Here is a 22,054-nt window from a genome sequence, read left to right as displayed (position 1 = left end):
AGTAACGTGAATAAATAATGCATGAACCAAGCAAAACATGTAAACCTGTTGGCCTTTTGAGATCTTTCCCTTCTACCCCTAAATGTACGTAACACCAACACTTATCTGTCCCAAATTATACTCTTGTCTGCTGGGATTAAAATGAGTAAAGGTAAAAACAGCTCCTAAAAATACAAATGATATAAGGTAAAAATCAGCAGTCTCAGAGTGGAATTAACTTTGAAATAAGAGGCACCTTATTTAAAAAAAAAAAAAAACAAAAACAAAAGAACCCACAAAAATAAAACCAGAAAACTAATTTTGCATTTTGACAGGCATCTTTTGGCCTTATCAGGATGTACTGTTCTAACTGAGCCTAGGTATGCTGCTAGTTGCTGTTAAAATTAAGCATGCTACTTGTTTCTTTTTCCTTATAGATGTATCACTACATTATCCTCAGCCACCAGAATTCAGTGGAATGAGTGATGTGGAGTACACGGAAGAAGGCAAATGCCTCCACCACTCTGTAATGATAAGCACAATGATTCCTGCTCATGATGGCAAAAATCATGAACAAATTTACCAAGTAAGGTGATAATGACAGAAACTGAAACAGTATTCAAGTCTCTCTAGTCATTTCATAAAGCATTTTCTTCTAGATTTTGAACTTAACCAAAAACAAACTTCTAGGAGAGCTCTGAACCTCTTTCCCATGCATACATCTGAAAGACCACACAAGCACATTACAGAATAGGAATTTATGACCATAACCTCAATTTAACAAATTTCCTGTATGTGTGGTATAATTAAGGACCTGGTTATTCTCTCTACAAAGTGTTCTCAAAGCTAAGACAAATGTACTCTTTTGAAACTATTTATTTTTGAAACCTAATTATCAAATACAGAAGTTGGTGCCCTTAGCTATATAGTTTATCTACACTGCTGCAAACAGGATATCCCACTAACTCAGACTCTGTACTGACCACTGAATGCCTGAAAAGCTGTTTATCAGCCTCTCTCTCTTTTTTTTTTCTTAAGAAGGGAAAAGCCTGAGTGTAGATTAACCATAAGAAGTGTTATTGCCCAACTCAGTCTGTGAAGACATGAGATATTTTTAAGTGGGAATACATGGGGTTTGTCACAGATTCTTTGCAAAAAATCATAAGCCTCTTTTTAAATGACAGGGGGAGAAAAACAACCAGGCATTATGATGAATTATACTCACTTCTTCTAGGTATGTAAACTAAATGTAGCATGAATCTGACAGGTCCTACTTTGGGATTTTAACTCTGGTTTTAATAAATGAGAACACACTGCTGCATTGGTTAAAACAAACAAAACAACAATACTTCATTTGCAGAAGTAAGAAAATCTCAAACTGTGGACTTCATTCAGTTCTGAATAATACATCTCCGAACACTGTTAAGTCAAATATTTGAGTGCCTGTGAAATGAAGCCTTCCTATTTCAATTACAATCTATTATAAGTCTGTCCTTCCTCATGAGACTGATGTCAGGACAGCAGTATGTGTCTTGCTCTGCTAAGGCTGATCTTCAGAAGGAATCTAGCTGGATGGGCTCATTCTTCAAGTGGTAGAAGGAACTTGAGTTTGAGGACAGAGCTCAGAAAGTAAGAGTTAAAACATATATCCTCTAGGGAATTGTTTCAAACCAGCTCTGTGTTCTTTAGAAGCCATTTTCATGTATGGAGAGACTCAATGCTTCCTGCTAGGTCAGATTTCATGGCTTTGGCTTCAGAAACTTAGGGAGTTACTGTGGGTAGTCCCTTGAATGATTTCCTTATACTCCAGAGGAATAGGACTGGTAGGCTGATCTAAATGAGAGAGTGTGTATCACTCTAGTTCTTTGGTCAGCTTGTGAGAGCTCAGTCAACCCAGACTGCATCACATTCTAACACTGCTATGGGTTTACACATCATATTTTATGTTGATACAGAAGGTTGTGAGGTTCAACTTCGGGATCCTAGAACCCACCTCACCCACCTAAACTCTGGCAGAGAAAATAGCCCATCTCTGATCCAATCACTAGTGGTGGCCTTTGGAGAAAAGATTCCCTAGGCAATGGCACTAAGGAAAGAGTGTCCAGGCTGGGCTGGAGGTTTCCAGTGAGGTAAATGTGCCCAGGCAGCACTTGAATAGCAAGGAGATGAGGCAAAGACTAGAGATGGGCAGAACATGTCCTGAAGTCCCAAGGATAAAGTGGTTACCGTGTCTCAGACTTTATGAACTTCTCATTTTTGTTACTCTTTGTATCACTAGCTACTGATGCATCTCAATTCATAAAAAAATGCAGTGGATCGAAATGAAACATTTGCTATTGTCCATGAGCCCACAGGCTGGTTGAATGGTTCTTCTTGTTCCAGTGGGACCCACACATGTGTCTCTGGTCAACTAAAGCTTGGTGTATGTTTCTGTTGATCTTGGCTGGGCTTCTACCAGGTCATATCATTACTCAAAGTATTTCGAAGGCTCCCTTTCACCTCCTTAGGAGTTCTTAAACCAGCTTGGTCTTGAGACCACTTTACTTGCTTAAAAATTATTGAGAACCTCAAAGCTCTTTTGTTTATGTGGGTTATATTCAATACATACCATATTTGAAATTAAAGCAAGAATCTAAAAATATTTATTCAATGGTTTAAAAATTCAACTTTTACATATTAACATAATTAATGAAAAATAACAGTATTTTTCCAAAACAAATAATTAGTGAGAAGAGTGGTAATGTTTTACATTTTCACAAACTTCTTTAATGTTTGGCTTAATAGAAAAGAGCTGGATTCTCATATCTGCTTCCATATTTGGTCTGTTGTGATGTCACATGTTGGGAGCCTCTGGAAAACTCCACTGTGAACCTGTGAGAATGTGCAAGTGGAAAATGTATATAAAATTTTTGTACTGTTATGAATATAATTTTGGCCTCATGAACAAAGGTCAGTGACAAGAGGGGTTCCTGGACCCAACTTGGAGTATTCTGGTCTATGGTATCAAGTACAAACCTTCAGCTTTCTGTTGTGAAGACTTTCATGATTTTGACTTATTCCCTAATGTGACTGCTTTCAAATATCTCTCTTGATACTTACTGTCTCTATAACGTGGGCAAGTGATTGAATCCACCATGTATAAAATCAGCATACTTATCTCACTCAAGGGGTTGCTTTGTAAGTGAATTAGATATTCTGAATAAAACACTCAGCTTCATGCCAGGCACATTGTAAACCCTCAGTAAACTGTTGCTATTTTTACAGGTTTTAGTAGTTATATTTCATTTAACACCTATTACTTTAAGTACATTCACTGGAAAAAACACTGTTTAGACAGTGTAATAAAAGTTGTATCTACTACTGCCAATACCACTCAGAATGTTATAGGTTTTAGGGGAAATGAAATACTAATTTATTCATTTCATGAATAAATGTTTATTGAGAAATTATTATGTGCTACTGAATGCTCTGAAGCCTATGGGAGGACGTCCTCATCTAGGCTTGAGTAACAGGAAAATCCCTATGAAGTTGCATTATAGCATTATAGCTTCAGTCAGTGGTTACAGAAAGAGCATGGCATGGTCCCTGATGCTCTACACTCAGGAGGTTCCAGGGCCCTCTGAAATGTAGGTTCCAGGGCTCTCTGAAATGTCTAATGCTTGTCTACTTTTCTCCAATTTCATAGCCCTGCCTTCACTCATGTTCCTATCTCATTATAGCTGGGTCTTGATCATTGTAATCAAAGGAAATGTGAGGAAAGGTATTCTAAGAAGGAAACTTTGAGTGCAAAGTCATCAAACATTTTCTAGAAAGAGCGAGGTAGGAAATCCTTTGGACTTTGTGGGTCATCTGGTCTCTGTAGTAACTTCTCAACATTGTCACTGTGGTGGGAAAGCAACCACAGACAATACATAAGGGGAAAACCATGGCTGTGCTCCAGAAATGCTTCATTTATGGACAATGAAATTTGATTTCATATAATTTTACATGTCCCACAACATTTTTTATCTCTTGATATTTTTTCCCCCTCGACTATTTAAAATGCAAAAAGCATCGTTAGCTAGTGGTGCCCTGTGAAATGGGCATTGAGAGTATGCAGACTTCTGCTCTGGACCGAGGGTTTTATGATAATAAACTGTCCTGTCTATTTGGGGAAGATGAGTTATTTATACTGATGCTTGCACAGAACAGGTTGCAAGTGAGTTATCTAGACCGGTGTTTTGTTATCTTGTGGAAGATAAGGATGAAGGTAAGCAAGCCTTGAATGCCTAGATAATAGCAACAATAGTGGTAATTATGACCACCAAATATGGGCATCAGTTTACAATGTTTTTGGCATGTTCTTATTTTGCAGATGAACAAAATAAAAATACAGAGAGATGAGCTGACTTGACTAAGATTGCATATCCAGGCAATGGCTGAAGAGCAGGTATTTTTTTTCTGATCTCTTCTCATTTAATTCCCCTTCATCTGTATTATATTGAGTTTATTTTATAAGTCATGGATAGAATACTACTTCCTGGTTGGGGGGCACCTGGGTGGCACAGTCGGTTAAGCATCTGAGTCTCAGGTTTGGCTCAGGTCATGATCTCAGGGTCATGAGATCGGGACCCATATTTGGCTCAATGCTCAGTGCGGAGTCTGCCGAACACTCTTTCCCTCTTCCTCTGCCCCTCCCCCCTCTCTCTTTCTCTCTCTAAAAAAAAAACAAAAAAACAAAAAAAAAACTTAAAAATACTACTTTTAAAGATTTTTATTGTTTTTAAGTAATCTCTATGCCCAGCATGGGTCAAACTCAAAACCCTAAGATCAAGAGTTGCAGGCTCTACTGACTGAGCCAGCCAGGATCTCCTGGATACAGTACTGTTACACAAAAGATTCTTTCAAGCTTTGTTGTCTTCAAGGAATGGAAACACAATTCATCATTTGGGGAAACAAGTATATTCAAATTTGGGGATTTTTATCTAGATTAGAATAAGTGCTAGAATCTAGTCCCAAGAAGTCAAATAAAGTGGAGTTAAACAGTTGTGTAGAATAAAGGAATAAAGTGCTTCTTGGTATGGGCATACAGAGTTGTGACTTCTGGGGCTTGAGGGCCCTTGGGTTCCTAGGGTCTGGGCAGAGAAGAGCAAGGGAACAATAATTTAGATCCAAGTAGTATCAAGCCCCTATAGAATGATCTCACATCAGAGAGAGCCAGCAGTGTATTTGTGGACCAGGTATGGTTATGGATTTTAAGAGACTAATCATTTAAGTAGAGCTCTAAATTTGCCTTTTCTAAATTGCTACTTTCTTGCATGATCTTTAGGCAATTAGAAAAAAGAGTAAAGCTTTAAACCTCATTGTAGTTTGGATTAGCAGTGTTTTCAGAATTAAGTAAAGGAGCTTATTCTTGCTTGAGGCCAGACGGTGCTGGAGATAGCACCAGCCTAGATGAACACGTAGGAAACATCAAAAGAGGACCAAAAGAGGACACTTGAATGACTGATTAGAACAAGAGAAAGCAAGTGGCTGTAGGTATATATTCCCACACCTAGGAATTCTCAGCAATATTTGGGATATTGCAAAACTTTAGGCAGAGATATAAAATAAGAACATATGCTTTGTTTATTTTTATAAAAATAGGGACATCAATAGGAAAGAGACCAGAAATCTGGAACTTGAGGAGTAGGGGTAACGGTTGCTTGCCGTGAAGAAAGTTGTCATCAGATGGATGCACATCTTCAGAAAAAATTCTATGAGCGAGATAAGAAGTCCTTTAGAGAGAGAGTCAAGGTACAAAAACCAATTAGGAGACTCTTACAGAAGAGATAAAAGAACATGAGTAAAGGTAGGGCTATGAGATTGGAGAAAAGTAGGCATCAGACATTTCAGAGGGCCCTGGAACTTCCTGGGTGTAGAGCACCAGGGACCGTGCTCTTTCTGTAACTACTGACTGAAGCAGCTAGAGCATGTTCTCATGTGGCAGGAGTTCCATTTCCTGCCAATAGAAGCAGCGTAATTTGTTACTGAGGATGGGCAAGTTTCTATCCAGTCTGTCTTCGACCTGGTCGGTTTCCTTGAACACTCTTTAAAGCTAGGTGAGAATGTGTGTATTAGGTATGTGTGTCTTACCTACTCCTGGGGAATTGGGGAAGTTACTCTGCCAGCATTACCCCCACCCCAGTTTTACTGAGACATAATTGACATGTGACATTATATGAGTTTAACGTGTACAGTATAATGATTTGATACACGTGCATATTGCAAAATGATCACAATAAGTTTAGTTAATGTCCTTCATCTCACATAGTTACCTTATTTTTTTCTCATGGTGAGAACTTTTAAGAGCTATTCTTTTAGCAACTTTCAAATACACAAAACTGTATTCTTAACTCTAGTCAACATGCCGCACATTACATCTCTAGACTTATTTAACTTGTAACTAAAAGCTGATACCTTCTCAATCATCTTCATCTAATTCTCCCACCCTCTACCCCTTGCCTATGGCAACCATTAATCTGTTTTCTGTTTCTATAACTTTTTTTTTAAAGATTCCACATATAAGTGAGATCATACAGTGTTTGTCTTTTTCTGACTTTTAAAACTAAGCACAATACCCCCCAGGTCCATCCATGTTGTTGCCTATGGCAAGATTTCCTTCCTTCTCATGACTAAAAAATACTCAGTCTTGACCTCTCTGTCCTGTTCAAGCTGCCTTCTGCCTCCTGAGACAGCACTCTTAGAGCTTAACTTTAGAGAAATACCATAATTTTTTTTTTCCTCTAGAAAAAGGAGGAGACTTTTTCCCTTAAGTCCAGTTAGAACTTCCTGTGATGAAAAGATGGTCTATATCTGTGCTTTCCAATAAGGTAACCATTAGCTACACTTGGGTAGTGGGCCACTGAAGGGTAGCTAGTGAGGCCGAGGAACTGATACCTAATTTAATTTAACTGATTTACATTAAATAGCTCCATGTGGCAAGTGGCCGCCAAAATGGACAGTACAATCCTAGATCCCGGTGTTCCACATCTGACCCAAATTGTGCGCACCTGGAAGTTTTAATTTGGGGGGATTTTTACAGATTTGCCTAGTCCACTTGAATCAGTAGACATAGCAGGCCTAAACATCTGTCTTCACTGTTACCCTTTTGTGAGTTCCTTCTAGGAATCCTGCTGGCAGGATTATATCTTAAATCATATAGTATAAGTGAAAGAGGCTGAATGTAACTAATTATACATATTGGAGTAGTTCAGGTTTAATTATTCTAAAATTACATAATAAAACTTGGCTATTTAGCAAAACTATTGGCCAAAAAAAAAAAAAGAAAGAAAGAAAGAAAGAAAGAAATCTAGATTTAACACTCTCCTCTCTAGCCCTTGATTCATTTATTTAGTACAGACTCTCTTGACTCCTCATTGGTGTCACTGCAATTTTATTATCTGGCAACCATTTTGGCTCCAGGCCTTATGGACGAGTACTGAAAAACCTTGGACCCCCTTGCTCTAGACCTTTCCAGTGATCATGTAAAAATGTATCTATCCGACTTTGAGGTTTCTGGAATTCTGTGTTTGACTAGTTATTTTAACTTAGCTTGTACTGAGATGTTAATAGGTAATAGTTGTTTAATCACTGGCAGATAATATATTAGCATTCCAGAGCTGCAGCCTTCAATGTATTAAGTCAAAGAAAGGACCAGTAGGGAGTTTCCCAGTTTTTGCTGGCTGGTACCTGAAGAGTGTAAGAGTAGAGGACAAGATGTATCTGTCTAGTTCAGTAACTATTTAAGATGTGACAATGACATGTGAAACTTTGGGGTAGAGAAAATCACTATCCCTTTTTTTGTGCCAATAAAGTTACAGGGCAAGTCTCTCTTATATCTGTAGAGTTGGGTCTCGTATTATTTGCAATTTATCCGTCTTTTTCTCTAAAGACTTCAAAGTGTGATGTAATTAAACCTTGATGTTTTTAGTAAATGTATTTTTAAAAATTCTAAACTATTCAAGCAAAGAAAGACATTTGCCAGCCTTATGGTTTGCTGATTAGATACATATATATGGATAATTATGTATATCCATTTATGTGTATATATGCATATATATGTACATGTGCATATAGGCACACACACACACGTATATTCCTCTCACCTCACAGTAAATAATTACAGCATATTGTCCCTTTTACTGGGAGTTCAGAAGCTTTGCCATTTATTGAGGCAAATCTCAGTCTCCCTTAGCCTCAATTTCCTTACAAAATGGGGGTAACCATATTTATCTCTGTAGATTGTTGAGAAAATCAAATAGAATAATATATAAGAAAACAATAAAATAGAAAGCTACTTAAGGTTAATGTATCTGATGGGGGCAGAGGTGGGAACTGCTTTCTCCAGCATGAGTATGAAGACCCGTGCCTAAGTCTGATTGGACAAATGTACCAGGAAGCATATGGATACATTTTCTGGACAGATGGCTTATACATTCTGTGCTGCACATTCATGGCTTTCTATGGAGTTGAAGAAGAGCCTCTTTCAGGGATCTTTATGGGGCTAAACTATGTCAGGTGAACCTCACCAAACAGGGAGCTGGAGACTTGAACCTAATGCAAACAATTGCAGGGACGTTCAGTACACTGAGTGTAAATAACATCTTGAATGCCACCAAATGTCAATACTGATGCTTAATGGTATTACATAAATTCTGCTTTAACTGAGCAAAGCAAAATCCAACCAAATGGACCTTTTTATATTCTTAAATACTGAAATGAAGCCTAAATCATGGAGATTTTATGCCTTAGGTCTGAGATGTCCTCATACATAAGACAGGCACAGAAATACAACATATATGTACATGTCCATGTATATTTCCTCAGCTTGACAATTCTTATCTACTTGAGAACAAAGTCTAAAGTAAACAGCCATCCTCAGTTACCAGCTGTTGCAAGGGCTACTCTGTGGAACAGAGGAGGAGTGATTTATGTAGGAGGAGAAATTGTTTATATCCTGTGACACAGTGTGTCCCCGCTCCATTAAAAATTAGTAACCAAATCTATCTAAAACAACCTTAAGAAATAGCATGGGTTCATAAGAGGTTCAGTTTCCGGGTGCTAGCACATTTATGACTTGGAAATAGATAATTTGCAAGATTTCGGCAGACTGCTGAAAAGATGAGATATGAGGGGCTCTTTCTGGATACTCTTACTACTGTGAAGTGCGGGAGTCAGACCCAACTGGTTCCAGGCACAGAATCAAAAACACAGAGCGCCTCTAGCTTCCCAGGCAGGTGTCTGATATTACATTAAATGCTTATATATGTAAAATATAAAAGGAAATTGAAAGAATATCACAGCTGGTGAGCAATAACCATTTTTATTTTAAAAAGGAGATATTTGGGACATGTGTGGCTACTATTCTATTAAAAAAATCTAGAAGAGAAGCGGCAATTTTTCTCCTACAAAGATCAAATCTGGTTATTAAAACCGTGATTTGCAAAGGAAATGTCTGCCTGCCTGGAGCTGAAATTTCTGATTTGCCACGTAGGTGCTTTCCTCCTTGTTCTGTAATCGGCTGAGGTTGAAAAATAGCGGTTTATGATCTTCTGTATAACAGATAGCATGCAAGTGTGGATTTATTATTATGCTGCAGCTAACTGCCTCTCTTGCAAGCGAAATAGCCTAGTTCTATGAACCTTTCCTTAAGTGTAGATCACTTTTCAACTGTTTAATAGCCATCTTTGTTGATTTCCTCTGAAGGGTTTCCAAATTATTCTCACCCTTCTTACGTTTTCATCATCTGAAATACGCCTCGTGCCTGCGTACGAAATGTTCTGCTGGGCACTGTGCCAGATTTGATTGCAAATGTCTTCTACCTGCCCGTGTTATAGACAGCACAAATAAGATCAATATATTTAATAACACAACAACAATGTATGGCCTCTGATTTAGGAGAAAAGAAAGGCACAGGCGTGGCCGAGCTCTTTTATCATGTTTTACTTATTTCTGTTGAGGACTTTGGTCCTTCGCCAAGCCTCTTTTGATATTGTTAATCTGGAGGTTTCTCACTGATTTTTAGATTCAGTGTGAGGGTATATTTGAAATCCACTCAGTTTAAATTGTACGGGTTAGGTGAGAAGGATTCGAACCATCAACGGGGCTCTCCTGGGAGACGTACAAGGACATATGAGAAGACCAAAGGAGGTTGTGGTGGATACATGTGGGGCTCAAACCTAGGCATCAGTATATAATCTAGGGCCATGTACGAACCAGGTGGGTGGCCCCAAAACCAGGAGACCCAGGTATTAGGAAAGGTGGCCCACAAACTAAGTAACTACCCCAACACTGATACAACACAAACAAAATAGAGATAATTATGGGATCAACCAGTCAGAGCAACTCTCAAGGTGGCTATTGAGCAAGGACACTTTGCTGTCCTTTTGCTTTTGGGGGTGGCCCTGGGTCCTCTGGTGAGGTCAGATAGGGACCACCTGCAGGCTGAGTTGGTTTGCATCTGTATTACAAGGGATTAGAGAAAGAAAGTCAAGGGAAGAACTCTGAGTTCAGAGATGTGAAAACTGTTTTAAAGAATAAATATTAGTCGTTAAAGGAATTGCTTAGCTGACTCCCCCATTCCTAACACTGACTATCAGGGAGCTTAAATTAAAACACATTTGCAGATCAATGATCACAATGAAGGCGACTCCCTTAGCCTATATATTTATACTTCCTTTTTTTCTGACTTATCTTTATTTTCTACTTGTATGGATGCTTTTCCCGGTTCTGGTTTTGCAGCCTTATTTATATTTTCCCATATTTAGAGTAAGAGTTCTTATACCTCAGAACTTCTACTGAAAAATAAGGTAGGGCATAAATAAATAAAACTTTGCATCCATAAAATAAAAGCATTGAATGGATTGTAAAGCTTTGCTGGCTTATTTGTGTGCTCTATCCGTTGTTATATTTATTTGCCAAGATCTGTCTAGTTGGGCAAGATTCACAATCTACATAGAAATTGTTTACCTGAAATTTTCTTCCTTCCCAAGAGATGTTAAATAGAAATAGACCTTGTTTTCCTACAGTGAAATCCCTTCTGTACCCTAGCTATTATCTCTTTTGATGGAAGGGAATAACACGTGCTTCTGCTCAGATGCCTGTCACATGCATTCTCAAGGATGCCTGGTAACCCTCAGGAACCGAAGCAATTTGAAACTCAGACCCCTAAACTGAGAGTTCCAGGGATACATGGCAGGAACGGCACTGCCTTATCATTACCTGTAACCCAGCTTTGTTCCTCTTTCCTGCTACTTTGTAGGAGGGCATACATGTGAACACCGGCTCCCTCTGAGGGTGCACTCAAATTTTTTTTTTTTTTAAATCTTGGGTGTCCCTCAGTTTTCTTTTCACGTATTTGCAGATACAGTTTTCATCCCGTGCTGCCTTACCATCCAATATTTTGTTGCTCTTTTTCTTTTTCTTTTGATGACTCCTCTTGAAAAAGGAGAAGGCATTCTTCTTGAAAGCAGGGAACAAAACCTGTAGTAGGGATGCTGGGAAACATCTTCTTAGAAAATAGTCTTCGTTTTGGGTTGTGAGTTCAGGGTTTGAAACCAGAAGACTTGGATTCAGTCCAGCTTCTGTTGTTATTTACTCTGTGATCTTGTACCAGACATTGAAATTCTCTGAGCTTCATTTCCCCCATCTGTAGAACGGGTATGATAAATCTCCTTCAGTCTCATGGGGGGGAAGTAGAGACAATTTACTTGAAAGGTCAAAGATTCAGTCCTCCATCAATCCAAGCTGTGGACTCTCATGGTTGCACCCTTGACCTTGTAAGACATCCTGTCCATTAAATACACCACTGTCTCTCTCTAGCCATCTAATCCCACTTCTCTGTCTTTTTTTTTTTTTAACCAAATCGGATTCTATTGTCTATGTAACACCACAGCCCTGCATTTATGTCCCTTCTGCAAATGCTCATGGAAAAGTCCCTAGTCTGGTTAAAAAAAAATTCCTACATTCTTCATGTTTATTCTCAGAGTCAAATGTCCCCAAAGAAAAATACACACCCTTGCTGATTATTTTTACTTATACTTCTGGTCACAGATCTCAGATGGGCACGTCATCTCTCCCTGTGCTACCTGCTAATGACCTTTCCTCATATTCCGTTGAGAGAATGGAATCATCAGGCAGAAGGCCTCTCATCTGCCCGCCATCAACATTATTAACCTCCTCACATCTCTATTTTGTAAACAGTACCAGAACCTATGAATATTAATTACTATTGTGGTTCTATGATTCTTGGTTGGAGATAGCTCATGCATTCAGAATATTTTCTAAAGAAAAAAAAAAAACCTTCTCAAATTTGACCTCTATTAAACTGTTGTACAGAAAAAGGACTATACTAATCATAGTGCACTGTTGTAAAGTTTAGCATTATTAAGAAGTGTAGTAGGAACATATGAAGCACAAAAGGAGCTGCTTATGTCTGTTCAAGGTAATGAACAGTCTGATCGTTGTCACTGAATTTTTTTAGCGTATTTGGGAGGATAAAGAAGATTCAAATTGAAGCATTATTCACTGGGTTGAATGCTGAGGGTAGGTGACACCTAATTCCGTGTGTCCTATCCTACTTTACTTAAAAACCCCACAGTGGCTTATAACTGTGATGCTAAAAACTCAGGTTCCAAATAAATTTTTAAAAAGTTCCTTTTCCCCTTTGCACCGTGTCACTGGCAAATCCAGCAAAGCCTTATTTGCTCCATGAGGTGAAACCGTTCAGCCTGGAGGACACTGTCAACTACTTGTTCCCCTTCCTCTGTGAAAGAGCCCTTCCTCAGCTGCTTCTCTGGGAAGCAGCACAAAGACAAATTAACAACCTGAAAAATAAGGCTGTATTTTCACAATTCATCATAATCTCTTTGATCTTGTTAGGAAAAAGCTTGTCAGATTTCTTTTCCTCCTCTTAGTTATGACTCAATAATGATCCAGATCTCCATGAAGCTACTGGTGCGCTGAAATTCCAGGCTTGAGCTCCTGCCTCGCAAATCCTGTCTGTTCACCATCTGTAGTCTCAAGCCTGTAGGCAGTGACGGTATCACAACTGGGCACAAAGACTAGGTAGTGTAGGGAGTGTCTTGGGATTGAAACTTTTTCTCAAAATGGCTGAAGCAAGCCATGTCTTCAGCATGACTATTAAATACAGCAAAGTAGAATCAAAAATAAAATTATATTCTTTCTTTTTAATTTGCTCCATTAAATTTCCCCAGATATTGCTTTTAAAACATTGGTTCTCTGAAATGCTCCTTGAGAGGAAAAGAAATTTTCAGGGTCAAAAACATTAGGAAACCTTCATACTTTCATCTTTCTCAGAAATTCACAAGGCAAAGTACTGAAACACTCTACTGTGTGACCTTCAGCATCCTACTTAACCTCTCTGTCTGCTTGTTTACACAATGAAGATAATAATAGCATCACTTCATTAAGTGATCTTGTACATAAAACATAGAAGTATGCCTGGCATATGAAATAGCTATTATTTTAATATAGTATTTTCCAAACCTTTGAGTAGAGTGTCCAAAAAGACCCCATAAAAGAAATTCTGAATAGCCTGTCTTATGACATTAAATGCCCCACTGAATGGTGAGCACCTTGCAGACAAGAATCCTTCTCTGTTTATTTTTGTATATCCTCCTCGTAGCATGGTACCTGACATGGAGTAGGCACTTGGTAGATATTTGGTTACATGCATGTTCAAGATTATTCTGCATGTCACCTCATGTCTCCTACCCATGCTTAGTTTAGATAGTTGATGATCTGGACTGAATGTTTGGGTCCCCCCACATTCTTATGTTGACATTCTCACTCTTAATGTAGTGGTACAAGGAGGTGGGGGTTTGGGGAGGTGATGAAGTTGTATGGGTAGAGCTCCCCTGCATGGGATTAATACCCTTGTAGCAGAGACCTGAGAGAGTTGTCTCATCCTCTCTTCTCAGTGAGGACATAGCTGGGAGACAGCCACCTACAGACCAGGAAGTGGGCTCTCACCAGACATGGCATGTGTGGCAGCCTGATCTTAGACTTCTGAGACTGCAGAACCGTGAGAAATAAATTTCTGTTGTATATAACTGACTAACTATGGTATTCTATCTTAGCTATCTAAGGCAGGTGGCTGGTTCCTGAACATGGAAGGTGGCTGGTTCCTGAGCATGGCTGAATGAACACGAATTCTTTTTCCTCCCCTTGGTATTAATACTATTCAGTTGATGAGTGTTTTATAAACTTGTATTTTCTCATTTCATCCACTAAATGGAATTTAATTATCAATTAGGTATTCAAGACTATGGGATTTGAACCTGGAAGGCCTCCACGAACACAACTTTTCCACCATCATTTCAGAAGAGAATTTCAGATCTCTGATGTTGGAAGTTGCTACTTTTCTTGAAGTTTCTTCAGCCTCTTCACAGCTTTTGAGATGGAGAATTTGTCTCAATGCTGATGAGTATCAATGGATAGGATTACTTTTTTGGGTACATAAAACTACTCCTAAAACTTAAGTTTTGAGCTTTTCCCTATTATATATGTTTTGAATGATTTGAATGAATTTCCATTGATAACATATGTAATTTGCTTGCTACCTTGCCTGATTTTTTGGTAAGATATGTAAGTTTGTGGGAACCCCAAGACACAGAGGATTTGGTAATGAGACCTCTGAAGTTGGCTGGAAACTTGGATTCTTTGACATTTGTTTGTTCTCTTCAAGATAAACACTTGCTTATTGAAGGAATAGACTCCACAGCTCGATGACACCTCTCACCAACATTTTCCTCATCTCAGACATGGGGCTATTATTAGAGATTCTCTAATAATAGAGAGGGAGGGAAATTTAGCAATGATTTCCTTTGTATGTGAAGATTTTGTAGTCTTGTTCTATTTAAATTTCATTTTTACTGAATTAGATCTAGAAGTGTGTTATTTGATTCCTTAGTAATCTAAAAATGACTCTTCTTTTCTTTCCTCCCCTTTGAAGTTTTTAGAATAATCAAGAATATTTCCTTTCTTCTTTACTTCAACCATCTATAGTAATAATGGCTTTTATCATTGGTCATCTACAGAGACCTTTCTGAATTTATTTTTTGATTAATAAGTAGAGGGAATACCAAGGAAAATTTGCATTCCACTTTGGGCTAAAAATCTGAGAGCAAATAGAGCTTGAAATATGTTCTGTGGCGCTTTTCTGAAGCTATGCAATATGCCTCTTAAATTACAATTTCAGTTTTGCAAGGGCACAGCAGAAAAATCAGAGGAATGAATGGGACCACCCATCTGGTTCATGTGTGTGTGTGTGCTACTCAGACAATGTAACACCAGAAAGAGAAAGGAATTCCTTTTTGAGTTCCACCTAGAGTTCTAAATTTGACGATGACATTCAAAATGCAGGAGCAGGACTGGTAGTAAGTAAGTAAAATCAAATGAAATAATAAATATGAAAGTGCTTGCATATGAAGAGCACTTTGCATATAACGTATTCCTATGAGCCAACTACTGCAAGAGAAAGCATTGGAAGATGTTGGGAATATGTCCCTATATCTTTTCAGTTACCGTCAAGACAACTGAGCAATCTAGCTATATAGTCTTTAAAGGCCAGTACTTGAGAAAGTCTAGGTTGGATTCAAGAAAGACAGAATGCTTGTCTAACTGTATTCTACATACCTAAATATGGCTGCCTTGATTTGTAGTTTGTTCTCCGTCTTGATTTAGGGGTCTTCATAGAACATGAAGAGCCTTTCTTCTCTGTGGTTTTGTTTCTGCAGAAGTAAATAATGGTGAGATCAGTGTTGTATTTAATGTGTATGTAAAATTTTACTTTATTGAGCACTTCTCAATTGCATTACCTGCTGTGAGATTCTCAAATCCTCCAACAGTAAGTGGGTGTCCTACAATTCAAGGCTATTCTGACAAGATATACATTCCCATCAGACCCACATATTCTAGGGCTTGGTCCCACAGGACTGCCTCCACTTCAGATGCCAGTCATAAGATCAGGGACACTGGTACCACTGACTGACAGGCAATGAATCAGGTGTTCCCACCACCTCCTCCTCCTCAGGTTTGATCGTTTGCTAGAATAGCATACAGAACTCACGAAAAACACTTAACTGACATTTACTGGTTTATTATAAGGATGCAGCTCTGGAACAGCCAAATGGAAAAGCTGCATAGGGCAAGGTGTGGGGGTGTGGTGTGGCACAGTTTCTATGCCCTCTGTGGGCACTCCCCCCACCAGCACTTTAATGTGCTCACCAACTGGAAAGCTCTCTCAATCTCATTGTTCAAATGTTTGTGGAACTCAATTTCTAGCCCCCCTCCCTTCACCAGAGATGGGGAGGGGAGTTGCTGAGAGTTCCAACCTTCTTATAATTTGCTTTTTCTGATCTCCAGTCCCATTTTGAAGCTATCAGTGGGTCCTATCCTACATTATCACATTAGAATAAACTCAGTATAATAAAAGAGGCCTCATCGTTAGTATCAAAAGACACTTCTATTACTTAGGAAGTTCCAAGGGGTTTAGGAGTTCTGTGTCAGGAACACAGAAAGGGCAGATAGAACCATAGTAACCAGGGAAGGTAGCACAGTCTTAATTACAGGAGACAGTTCTAGACCCTCATTGCCCCAGAGAGGACACCAGACTAATCAGCATAAAAATCTTGCCCATTAGACCTTACCTCCATTAGTTTCCCTGCATATTTACCTTCTCACAGTTTGCTGTCCTTGGAAGCCTAAAAGCTTTTTCTTTGCTCTGTCACCTCTTTCCAAATTCTAACCATCCCGTTGAGTCCCTCAAGACTGAGCTCTCCTATGTGTATGCATGATGCATGCATGAATAAACTTTGGTTTGTTTTTCCCTGTTAATTTGTCTTTTGTCAGTCTAATGTGCAGGGCTCCAGGTAGGACCCCAGAGTATAGAGGAAAAAGAATTCCCTCTCCTATAGCATGGATCCATGATTGTGGGTATAATACAGAATAGTTTCTTTGCTGTAGAACTCCTCTATGATCTGCATATTCATTATTCACCTGTTTCTCTTTCTTTCTTTCTTTCTTTTTTTAAGATTTTACTTATTTATTTGACAGAGATCACAAGTAGGCAGAGAGGCAGACAGAGAGAGGGGATTAAGCAGGCTCCCTGCTGAGCAGAGAGCCCGATGCGGGGCTCAATCCCAGGACCCTGAGATCATGACCTGAGGTGAAGGCAGAGGCTTTAACCCACTGAGTCACCCAGGTGCCCTTCACATGTTTTTCCATACCATATTTTAGGCTATTTGATGATCATGCACAGCAGAACCCATTTGGATATCTACTGTTTCATAAATTGGTGGAAGAACAGGTTTTAGGAGTGCCCAATAAACATTTGGCCAGTTCCCCAGGGATGACATACCCTACCCTGAAAAACCTAGTGGGGATCTAAAGATACTTTTGGTATGAGTTGTCTTCCCAAGTATGCAGAAAACCCAAGATGACCTGACATGACTTTAGGGCAAAAGCTAATTTATGGGGGCACCTGGGTGGCTCAGTCTATTAGGCAACTGCCTTCGGCTTGGGTCATGATCCCAGGGTCCTGGACTCCCTGCTCGGTGGGGAGTCTGCTTCTCCCTCTGCCTACTGCTCTGCCTACTTGTACTCTCTATCTGTCAAATAAATAAATTAATTTAAAAAAAGCCAATTTATGAGGTGCAATCTTTGCTAAAAAGTTAAAAAAGAAGTTCAGCCAAAGCATAACTCATTTTGAAGAAAGATTGTCCACTTCACAGGGCATAGGCTGGTCCTCTCAAAAGCAGAGATGGAGTTGTTGGCAGACAGTAGGGGCTGGGCTCTGGCTCATTTCCATTCTATGTATCACGGTCCCAGGATATCTGTGAAATGGGTCACTTCTCTGCAGTATGGTGGTAGGACCACACATTACTAACAACAGAACACAGCATCTGGAGTTAGAAATTTAATAAAATCCATGGAATTCCCAATTAGGATTACAAGATGTTTTATTTCTTTCTTTAATGGTATTTCAAAAGGGCACAAAAAGCTTCACTTTACCCTTAGAGAACAAATTATATAGGAATCTATGCCACTAATATTATATCAGATTAGAAATCCTCCTTGAAATGGCCTGTCTATAACAGTCAGCCCTCTCAGGCCAATATGTAATGATTTAGTTTTTCTTTTGGCAGCAGCCAAAGTCACACTGAGGAACATAACTCAAAGACTCTAGAATTGTCTAGAGATCTTAAAAGTTCATAAAACAAAAAGATAACATAGGAGACCTTTGCAGAAAGTGCTCAGATGGCTTTGAAATACCAAATCAATTCTTATTTTAAATAGTAAAATAAAAGGTGCACTCAATATTTAAAGAAGCTCAGAGATAACGAGAACAATTTGTTGATGTTTATTTTTCTAGAAGAGTCCTCTGAGGTGGTAAATGGTATTCAAAGGAAAAAAATAAAAATATATAAATAACATATACTGATGTATGTTGCTGGGATACTTTCTAATGGAATAGGGCTGGTAAGGATGATTCCTTCTCAGAGGAGGGGAACTCTTTCTCCCCACTTTCCTATAATACCTGGTGGTATCTGGTTGCACTGGGAGAGGTTTTAAGCACTCAGTTTGCTCTGGCCCTGAGTTCACTCATCACATCAGGGAACGGCTATATAAAACAAAAGCTCTGAGCACCATATTGTCTAAGAGGATTTAGGCAGAAATCTCTGGATAAAGTCTGTGCTTCTAAGGAGAAATGTAACTTCAAAGCTGCTTTGCAGCTCGAAAGCCCCTAACTCATTAACAAAAAGAATCAGGAGGAGGAGACTTGTATAAATGTCAGAAGAACTAAAAGGAAATCTCCTGGGTGCAATGCTTGCTGACGGTATATTAACATCGGCCCAATCTTTTAAACCATTTTCAATTTTAGTTTTAACATTGAAAATGTTTGGCTTTGGGATAGTGGGGTAATGTTTTTAATAGTGATTCCGATTTTGCTTAATAGCTATCATACAGCCTTTTGTTTACCACCTGCATACCTATTTCTTCCAGTACTTTATGGCTCAATCTTGAATTAGATGTTAATTTATCCCATTGATTCACACCTCAATATGAAATTGTTCATTTCCCACTGAAAAACAGAAGTGCCACTTCTACACTGTAACTGGGACAATGGAACCCCACTTTGTATCTCTTTGAACAGTATGTTGCTATATAGCTCAGCCCAAATGTTATAAGATAGGACATAAAAGTAAAACTTGAACTCCTGCGTTATGGGCTGAATGTGTCACTCCAAAACTGATATGTTGCTATAACCTCAATGTGACTGCTTGGAGATGGGACCTTTAAGAAGGTAATTAAGATTAAATGAGGTCATAAGGGTGGGCCCCTAATCCAATAGGACTCATGTCCTTATAAGAAGAAGAGATAACAGTAATGCACATTGACAGAGCAAAGACCATGTGAGGACACAGTGAGGTGACTCTCCGGAACCCAGGAAGAAAGATCTCACCAGAAACCAATCCTGTCAGCACTTTGAGCTTAGACTTCCAGCATCCAGAACTGTGAGTAATAAATTTCTGTTGTTTAAGCCCAGTTTGTGCTATTTTGTGATAGTAGCTCTAGCAAACTAATACGTCCTATATCTAAGGAGAATATTTGTTGGAGAACAGTTGTTTTATGTTTTGGAGCAATGAAGAGCCATCTTTTGGCCCAAACCCTAACTAGGAAGACTTTCTTTCTAGCAAATGGGGCAGAATTCAGTTTCTCTTATCCTTCCTTCAAATGCAGAAGTAAAGGGGGGCACAATGTGACATATGGGAAGAGAAATTCCAACTTGACCAGAACAGAGATAATCCAAGGCTTCCAACTTTCCAACATATACTCATGAGGAACTAATAGAAAGCTTACTGCTTTTTGGAAAGTCATTTATCAATTGTTACAAATAAGTAGGTTTAAGCTAGTTGTGTCTTAAGGCAAATATAGTTCTCATTGTATAATATGGGTTTGGTCCTTATTAAAATGTCTTTTTATTACATTTACTAAATTATTATTTGAAAAATTGTACAATGTTACTTTAGTTTAGATATGTTGATTAGGTGGATATTACCAAATGATTGAATTTTGTATTAGCACATCTAAATACACAATAGAAAAAAATACTCAAAGATTCTCAACCTCATTAGAAGTCAAAGAACTGCAAGTTTAATCTACTAGCATATGTAATATTTTTACTTACCAAATTAACAACGAGAAGAAGACCCATTTTGTACTGGGTATGAAAAAAACAGAAATTTACATTTACATTTGCTGGGAGTATAATTTGAAGAGTAACTTATCAATAGGTACTCAAAGTATTAAAAATATTTGGCTTATAGTTTTACATAGGAAAACTGACACTAAAGAAATTATGATCTAAATTACCCGCCTCGAGTTCTCATGGTTACATTTTCTTTTAGGATTCAAATTCCATCCCCATCCCATGTTCAGCAGTGACAATCCTTTTCCAATATTGCTAAGGATTCTCTGAGGCCATTTTTTCTAGTCACTCAGATTTTCTGCCTCTGTGGCATTTTCAGGTGCAGCCTCACTATGGTCTTCTCCTGTTTGCTTTTCTATGTTTCCTTATTGTGTGGGACCCTTAGTCCATCTCTTCCCCTAATGTCACATGGCCCTTCACAGTATAGTAAATTTTCACTGAAGAGTGTAGATGATAAAACAGAGTCACAACACAACACAATATAGACAACAAGGTAAATTACAAATTATGAGTTGTCTTAGTCCATTGGCTGGCCCTGTCATGAGGAAAAGCTCATTAGCCATGCTTCCTTCCCATGTAACGCTTCTGGAATCTGGGATATCATGACTTTTTAACTTAACTTAATTAAAAAATACTTTTATTTATTTGAGAGAGAGAGAGAAAGAGAAAGAGAGGGGGAACATGGACAAGGGGGAGGTACAAACAGAGAAGCAGCAGAAAGCAGGGAACCCGATGTAAGGCTCCAACCCAGGACTCCTGGAATAGGACCTGAGCAAAGGCAGACTCTTAACTGACTAAGCCACCCCAATGCCCCTATCATGACCTTTTTAGACCAGAAGACACCTGTTTCTTCTCTAGCTGAAAGCCACTAAATCTCCCCCAAATCACCTTTCTCTATGTGGAGCTACGACCCTCCCTCGATCTATGCTAGACGTCGGGCTAAACTTTGCAGTTTGAAAATTTATTGAAGTGTTTTCTAAAGTAAATGTCCTACCTCCTCTGAATCCCCACTTTTAACATAGAAAATCAAAATGAAGAAACACACACATACATACACACACACATCCAGACATGTGGATAGACAAACATGTATCCTTAGGGCTACATCTTAGTGGAGAAAGTTAAAAATCAGAAAGGAAAGAGGAAGTAGGAAGTCAAAACAATAACAATAATCTGAATTTGAAAATTGAAAAACTTGCATAATAGAAATGGTGGAGATCTTAATGTCTCATTTACTCATTTGTGTGAAATTGCATGCGCCTGGGCATGGAATGGTATGTGATCAGCAAACTGGGTACAGTGGTTTCCTCAGGGATGAGATTCTGTGATTTTTTAAAAAACTCCGTTATCTTCTAACTTTGTACATTGTGCTAGTTATTTACAAGTGTACTGTATTATTTATATAGTCGGAAAAACCTAGCAATGCTACTTTACTGGAGAAAATTTGCTATTTTTTATGAATCAAATCATACTCAGGCAGGTTTATCCCTTCTGCCTTGATAGAGGTGATTACCAGGCTGACTGGGTAGCATCAATATGTATTTCCTCGCTCTCCAGAGCAAGGTTTATATAGACTTGTATGTGGTCTCTGTGTGTTTTTCTTCCTTGCTCTGTGGTAGGATGGGAACATAAATATGCATATATTTGGTTGCGTTATTATGTATAAGAAGGAAACCCCAGCTCTTACAGAGTCTAAGAATACAAAAGCTGCCTCCAGTCTGGTAGGCGTTAGAATTGCACACTACCCCACAGTAGATGGGCTCCTGTAAACAGCTATCTACACACCCACGCTACGTTATGCAGATGTGTGCAGACACCTGC

This window comes from Neovison vison, chromosome 3 (genome assembly GCF_020171115.1).
Source record: "Neovison vison isolate M4711 chromosome 3, ASM_NN_V1, whole genome shotgun sequence".
NCBI lineage: Eukaryota > Metazoa > Chordata > Mammalia > Carnivora > Mustelidae > Neogale > Neogale vison.
The sequence above is the reverse complement of the archived record's forward strand: the minus strand, read 5'-3'. Positions refer to the sequence as shown.